At 33.8% G+C, this 8,219-nt stretch overlaps 1 long non-coding RNA gene across 1 annotated transcript; it reads right to left on the bottom strand.

Annotated features, from left to right (window-relative positions):
- Positions 1 to 3,322: 3,322 nt before the first annotated feature.
- On the bottom strand, positions 3,323 to 5,434 carry LOC113297806. The gene is made up of 5 exons (XR_003333721.1): positions 5,297 to 5,434; positions 5,089 to 5,179; positions 4,368 to 4,403; positions 3,932 to 3,982; positions 3,323 to 3,362 (listed from the first exon to the last, which is right to left on the bottom strand). It is a non-coding gene; the product is annotated as an uncharacterized LOC113297806 (long non-coding RNA).
- Between the last annotated feature and the right edge of the window lie 2,785 nt (positions 5,435 to 8,219).

Raw genomic sequence — 8,219 nt, 5'->3', positions numbered from 1 at the left:
TGGAGGCAGCACAGTTGAATGAATGGAATTAATCCATCAGATGCAAATGATTTAACTACCAAAATGGAAGCTTAAGTCGGCAATAGAGAAAAGACCATGCCGAGTGTTTTTTATTTCCTTTTTATTTCCTTGTTAAAATCTTTAACAATCAGTATAGTCTTTAATTTGTGACCATGCCAACCTTTTACTATCGACATGGATACTGGATGAAGGTCATGACAAATCTTGACTTTGGTTTTCTTTTTCATCTAAAAATAAATACAACCTAAAATCAATAACTATAATCCATATATTTATCTCATTAATCTAATAATTAATATAATCTAACAACCATAACAACTAATTAAATAAAGGCAATTTATCCATTACCAAAAATATATAGATAAGAGGTTCTTCGATTTTGTAGTATCTCTTTTGTTTGTTTTTTTGTTTAGTATCCCCCAATTTATAGAGGTATCCTCAAATGTAGGTTCTAAATTTAATATAAGAATTTTATTAAACTGATATGTATATATATTTTTCTTCGTATATGTGGAACGGAATGAATATTTGTCTGTGCACGAAGCACATGGATCATTTTGAACTTGTTGGGTAGGTAAAATATAAATATTCGTCATGTCCTGCATTTTTATTGGCATGGATTACAAAAAAAAAAATAGAATTAACATTATTACCGACTGTTAAAGTAGCCTTGCACCAATATCCATGTTGTTGTAGTACTCTAAAAATGGATTAGTTTTACACAATTTGATATTTGTAGTACTTAGCAGGATATCTGCATAAATAAAAAGTGGTCTCTACCTTCTCGGTAGAAAAATATCAGTCACCCTTAAATGGTCGTTGTTGGTTTCTCTATAATTATACCTTTTTTTAACTCGACTAAGTTACATGGGATTAGCGTCACCACCACTATAGCTATACTTTTTATGTGAGACCTATTTGGACCCTTGGAAATGAGACCTAACTTACGTTATTTGGAACCCAAATGAAGATAGAATGTTAATGAGTCTAGAAAAATGAATCAAATTAAGGCATGCTTGGCTGTGATTCGTATACACATATATTCTAGTTACCGAATGAGTAAAGTAGGATTTCTTATACTTGTTTCGTCTATACTACAAAGTGCATCGATTCTAATTGATTCACCTGGTTGGTTGTGTAGTAGGAATTTTCAATCTAACAGTATGTTATCTATTTGTAATACCAGTGTGCTAATTGTAAGATTTGGAACCTATGGTTCACTAATTTTTCCAGAAAGTCCGAAAGTTGAAATTTGACGCCTACTATTTCTTGACTTCTTTTCTCGAGTACCAAACTTTTTTCATTTATGTTGTATTTGTGATCTCAATGCCGCATATGAAATAAATTCATTCATATTTATACGAATGGGTTCAAGTGTGCTATAAAAAAACACTCATTGGTTACTTATTAGCATCAGTAAGCTTGCCCCCATAGCCATCACTTCTCGTACAAAGGCAACAAATAAATAAAAAATTCCAAACTAAAAGTTCAGGTAGAACACTCACATTCACATCCATCATTTCTCTATAGCTTGATCAACTTTAGTCTATCGGCAATCTAAATCTCCTTGAAAACTTGCCACTATTACGTCTAAATTGATCAGAGTCAAGCGTAAAATTCCCAAAAGCCGGGGCCTTTGACCATCTTTATTGACATTTACTCAAAAATTTTATGTTTTGAACAAATGGTTCAGCATGTAAACTATTTTTGACCTGGGAGGCTTAAAGCCTAGCAAGCTAGTGCTACTGTATGTAATTTTCTCACTGATAATCCGGATTTGTAATAAACCGCAGCAAGAGTTTGAGGTTGGATAATGTTTAATGATTCTTGACGTAGTTGAAGTGATGCTCTCGATGTTACCAAGTTGTTGAACTGCGCTCAACCATAACACTTTCTACCTCTGCTTTCCTTGCAATAATTACGACGTCAAGTGATCTTTTAGTATCTTGAAACTCGCTGAAAAACCTCTGCAGTTTAGAAGAATGGAAACAAAGTTCAGTTGAAGATCTATGGATGAAATAGTTTACGTAGATGATTACCTTAGCGACAAAAAGAAAAGCCAATTACAGATGAGTACCTTAGTAACAGAGATGCAATTTCTAAATCAATCATTTTAGCAAGTCTGCATTTCTTATTCAAGCTATCAACCAGTTAAATTAATAAAGTTAAGACGCACATGAACCATCAAGATATATAATATAATATAATAAAAATTGTCAGGTAATTCTCTTTCTCGCCTCTCAGACTGATGCTCTTTGTTTCTCTTATTGATGTTTAGTGGGTTAATTAGTTGAGAATTTTTCTCTATTCAAGCTATTTATTTTCTTGGCTGGAAATGAAACTTGAGTGACTCCAGTTGTAGAAACTCCTTGAGCTCAAGCGCAACCACCAACGCCAAAGGGAGATTATTTTCTTCAAGGGAACCATTCTCGATCGTCTTTTTCAAGTATATCAAGCCCTATACATATACCGGATTAAGGAGAAACGCAAAAAAAGCTAACCTCCTTTTCAGGATTCCTCTTCCAGGATGGGTTAGATTTGTCTGTTCAAAAATGCAAATGTTGGTTGGACATTGCTTGATTTGGATTTGTATACTTATAGAATTATTCTTGAGAGTTAAATTGGCCGCAATAATTTTTTCCAAGGCTACACTGAGCTAATGATGTTTAAATAAGTAGATCATACTAGTTAGATATTGGCTTACCGGAGGTACGACGAAAGTTGACTTTGCACCTTTCATTTGTTCTTTAGGTTGTATGTCCATGTTTATTCATGAAAAGTTCTATCTACACCTGCCGGCTATCCTCAATCAGGGATGGCAGTAGTTAATTTGTGTCAAGACAAAAATTTAAAAGAGAAAAGATCACATTCTTAAAGAAGACAAATGAACACAGTAAGAAATAGAAAAAATAGGGAACACAACCCTTGGAACTCCATAGACTATATTTGCTAGCATCGAATTTACAACATTTTTTAGCATAATAACTATCAGTGCATGACAACACTTTCTTGGTTTAAATTATCTTTCAAGAAAAAAATGTAGAAGAGGTTGTAAACCTACTTTTTGCATTTCCAACTACAAAAACCCATTTGATTGTATACTTTTTCCTACTTGTCCAAGGTGTCGTTGAAATTTTATTACCACGTACTCATTAATTTTATCCAGCGGGACATAAATTCCATGAACTCTCCTGTGGATATATCTGAAAAGTGCAGAATTCAATGTTGCTATAAGAGAGTATATCGTACTATGACTAAAATCCTTCAACCAAAGTCTTTCATCGGCTTTGGATACCCACCTATAAAGTCATTTGCTTGTAGGTCATGCCATTTGCATTGATCTAGAACATGAAAAAAATAGAGCAGCCATGAAAGAAAAAATTAGAGGCCATAGAAGACTCAAAGCTACAACATTGTGTCAAGGATGTGTTTTTACTTTCAAAAACTAATACAGTAAGGGAGATGATCAAGAAAAATATTAATGGACAAAAACAGTTAAAATCTAGCTCACTCAATTTTAGTACCTCCCTTAAGCGCCCAATACCCTAGCACCTATGTACAGATGCAAAAAGTGAACACATATGTACTCTCTTACGCCTGGACTTCCACAACTGAGACATTCCACTATATATATTTTTGATGAAAATTTACTAAAAAAATGTCAAAAACTATAACAGACAATATTTGCAGTAAAATTTTCCAAAATCTACACATTTAATGGGGATCACAAAATGGAGAAAATAAATTTTACCAATATTGAATCGCACAACATAGTTAAAAAGAGTAAGATCCCAAGATATGATCTCAGATCATAAACTCCAAATAATGGTGTTGGAGATGTTAAGGTCTTACATATAAAGATTTTTCCACTCACAGGTTAAATCCTTGAAGGAAACGAAAGTGCACCCACCTGGCAGTGGAGAACCAAATGCTCCACGCAGAAACAAACCATCACCAAATGCTGGAAAATAACGAATAGAACAACCAAAAGATTGCGCTGATGTTAGAAGTAATTTGAACTCGTGTTCATTGTTCGACTAAATCAAAGGAAAACATCCCGAGACCTTTCAAACAAAAACTCAAACACTATTTAGGCATTTAAAGTATATGGGACAATTTAAGCCAAACCCTAGAAGCCAAACACAAACCCTATAAAAAAAAGAAAAAACAATAAAGATGATTTTATTGTTATGTTACATTTTAGTATTGGCGCTCATATCATCAGCAAGGCAGCAACTGCAAAATAAATCAAAGAAGAACAATGAAGAATCTTAGGAATGCCCAAAAAAATGATTTAAGTCAAACAAAAACCCTAGAAAAAAAGATGATTTTTATTCTTACCTTACATTAGTATTGCGCTCCTGTCACCACGAAGGCAGCAACTGCAAAATAAAATACAAACCAAAGAAGAACAAATTAAGAAGAATCTTAGGAATGCCGAAGAAAAAATATTAAGTATCTTTTTACACCGCTTTGGAATAGAATTAAATTTCCACATACATTTTTTTGCAATATTTTTGTCCAAAAATATCGAGCATAACTCGCACTATAGGAATAAAAATACAAATTATTCTTATTTTATTTTTGTATGGGATAAATAATATTAAGCAAAAAATATTAAAACTCATTTATAGTTAAAGATTACAGTTATTTTATTTTTCCACAGAATAAACAATATTATGAAAAAAATATTCACACTTTTATTGGACGCTTTACAATGAAAAACCAACTCTAAGAATCCTGTTTTTTTTTTTCTGGGAATAATATCGTTTAATATCTTAGAATTAATGTAATTTTTGCGATTTGAGATTGTCAACGTATTCGACATCTTTTATGTCTAAGGAATAAAATATTCGGTATCTTTTTTATTTCTAAAAAAAATCATTAACAGAAAATCATTACACAAAAAAAAACAGGTTTTAGGATTTTATACCTTGCATGAGTTTATTATTATAGCCACGAAGCTTTCAAATGACAGATATCACATGAAATCTGGATGCCGCAACTATTCATCACAAATATACATACAAAAAAACTGGCAACAAATAGGATGTCACAATTTTATACCTTGCATGTGATTATTAAAATGGCCACAAATCTTCAAAACAACGAATACCAATATCCGTGAAATCCGACTATCGCAGCTGTTGATCATAAACTGTTGTTCGCAAACATATGCAAAACAAAAAATATACACATACTTACAAATCCAAAACGAATATAAACAAAAAAATACAATTACAAAACACAAATACCACGGAACAAAATTTATCACCTTATCAGTACACGCATCATCGCATGCATTCTGTGGATTATCAATACACGACATTATCACATGAGTTATGTGGGTCATAAAATCACCATTAGCAGATATATTGCTAAAAGAACCGATAAATGGAAAGAAGAAAAAAAAAAAAGGCAAAAGTCTAGCAAAAAAACAGCAAGAATGATGAGATTTTACCTTTGCTCGGGTGCTTTATATAGAGATCATTCAAGTCCAGAATTTCCGGATAAAAAGAATCTCGGTTTAGGGAAAACTACCCTGTTTAGGAAACAACACCCTAAAAGTTATGAAACTTTTGTAAATTTGGATACTTACTGTTGGTGCAAAATTAATTACCCCAACAATCTTCAAGATGAGTGTATAATGATCGAATCGCCGTCGTTGATTGAATTCTTCAAAGAATTGTTGATTGAAAGCGGTGGGGGTATCTGCAAAGACACTCTGATGCTAAAATCAACAAGAGTTATATGCAAGTAAGTTGTAGAGAAAAGGAATAGAAATTGTGTACCTTTTGAGTTGGATTTTAGCCTCTATTTATAGGCCTAAAACCCTAATTTGGTTCCATAATAATCCTAGATTTGTAGTTATCCAGAATAACTACCAAGATTTGTACTTATCCTTTAAGATTTTTGTCTATCTTGAAAGATCCTTATATATCTTGTCAAGATTTGAGTTTATCTTGGAAGATCCTTATTATCTTCACAAGATTTGTGTATATCCTCACAACATTTGTATTTATCTTGAAAGATCCATGTCTATCTCTTCAATATTTGTATCTATCTTGGAAGATCCTTGTCTATCTTCCAAGATTTTTGTCTATCCAAAAATGACTTCTACAATAAGCCTTTTGGGCTTCTATAATAAGCTAGACTGGTCTTCTACAATAAGCCATGTGGGTTTCCTCAATAAACCCACGGATTTCCACAATAAACCGTATTGGGCTTCCATAATAAGCCATGTGGGTTTCCTCACTAAACCCACCGGTTTCCACAATAAACCATATTGGCTTCCATAATAAGCCATGTGGGTTTCCTCAATAAACCCATCGATTTCCACAATGAACCGTATTGGGCTTCTATAATAAGCCATATTGGTTTCCTCAATAAACCGTATTGGACTTCCATAATAATCCATGTGGGTTTCCTCAATAAACCCACCGGTTTCCGCAATAAACCGTATTGGGCTTCCATAATAAGCCATGTGGGTTTCCTCAATAAACCCACCGATTTCCACAATAAACCGTATTTTACCAATATTTAAATAGCTTGTGGGGTACACACGTACACTATTTAAATATGGTACAAACATCGCCCCCTCTTAATTCTCAACTTGTTGAAGAATTAAGAAGCTCAAAATATGAATTACCCACCGCTCGACTGTTACTCTTTTTTTTTTTTTTTGAAACTGGAAATATATTGATTGAGAAAAAAAACTAACAGTTACATGGAGACATGAGAAGAATCTACTGCAATTTGGTTTAGAATTGCAGGAGGAGAATCATTATCCCAAAAACTAGAGACTCTATCCATTCTATCTTTCTTAGCTAGAATGTCAGCTACCTTATTTCTTTTCTTTGGAACATAAAAAAGTTTCCAAGACTTAAAAACTGAAAATAAATGTTTGATTTCATGAACTGTGTTGTGTAATCTCCAATCAATAGCTCTATGATCATAGTTGACAGCATCAGCAACAACCTTGACATCCATTTCAAAAAGAACTCTCTCCAGCTTTAGCTCCTTTGCCCATTCCACTGCCTTCCATAGTCCCATACACTCCACATGTTCTGCACTTCTAGCTTCATTCAAGTAGATACACCTTGCTGCCTGCTGTGTACCTGCAAAATTTCTAATGATTAAACCAATGCCTCCATGAGAATTATTCGAATCAAAAGAACCATCACAATTTAAAGTAATATAGTTAACAGGAGGTGGAATCCAGTGAACGTTATGTCTGTTCACTTTATTAGCAGAATGAGAGTTAGTAGTAATCATGCTGGAATGTTCATGAATCAGTGTCCTGCATTTTTGGATGACTGCATCAATACTTGTGTTACTATGTTGAAACACCTTATTGCATTTTTCCATCCAAATACTCCAAGCAATGATGGATCTTTTCACCAGTTCAGTTTCAGTGATTGTACCATTGCATAAGCTGTCAAACCATTCCTCAATCCAACTAGATAATGTACCTCCATTATTTGAAGTTCATCCAGAGATGGCGAACCAAACTTCCCTGGAGAAATTACAGTCCATAATAAGATGAGTTGATGTTTCGTTATGGAGGTTGCACATAGGACAAGTAGTATCATCATCGACTATTGCAGATCCCAAAGCATCTTTGGTAGAGAGCAGCTCAGACATTGTTTTCCAAAAAAACTGACGAATCCTTGGCAGAGTTGGGAGTTTCCACAGTCTGGTATAGAACTTTCTCATTCTATCATCCACAGGTTGTAACTGTGAATTTTCGTTATACATCTTCTTGTAGCAAGACTTAACTGAAAACTTCCCGTTTTTCTTCAAAAGACAAATTAATATGTCTGATTGAGAAGGGTGAATTGGGATACGCATTATTTGATCCACAATGTCAGGATCAAATAGTTCCATGAGCAGAGTAGTATTCCATCCTGTAGAGTCTGACATGAACAATTGATGCACATAGATATGTTGCTGCGCCGTTGTGCACCCTTGTCTTGGTTGAGGTGGTTCTTGAAGCTCCGATATCCATCTCTGTGACCATATTTGAATTGTTTTACCATTACCCAAGTTCCAACAACTATGCCTTCTTATGAACTGAAGTTCTGAGCTGATACTACGCCAAGACCACGTAGTATTTGATTTCTTCTTCAAGTCGAAAATGTTTCCATCAGGATACTACTTCGCTTGTAAGGATTTAGCCATAATAGAAGATTGATCCG

This window comes from Papaver somniferum, chromosome 7, assembly GCF_003573695.1.
Source record: "Papaver somniferum cultivar HN1 chromosome 7, ASM357369v1, whole genome shotgun sequence".
Taxonomy (NCBI): Eukaryota; Viridiplantae; Streptophyta; class Magnoliopsida; order Ranunculales; family Papaveraceae; genus Papaver; species Papaver somniferum.
Note: the sequence above shows the minus strand (reverse complement) of the source record. Positions and strands in the feature narration are given on the sequence as shown.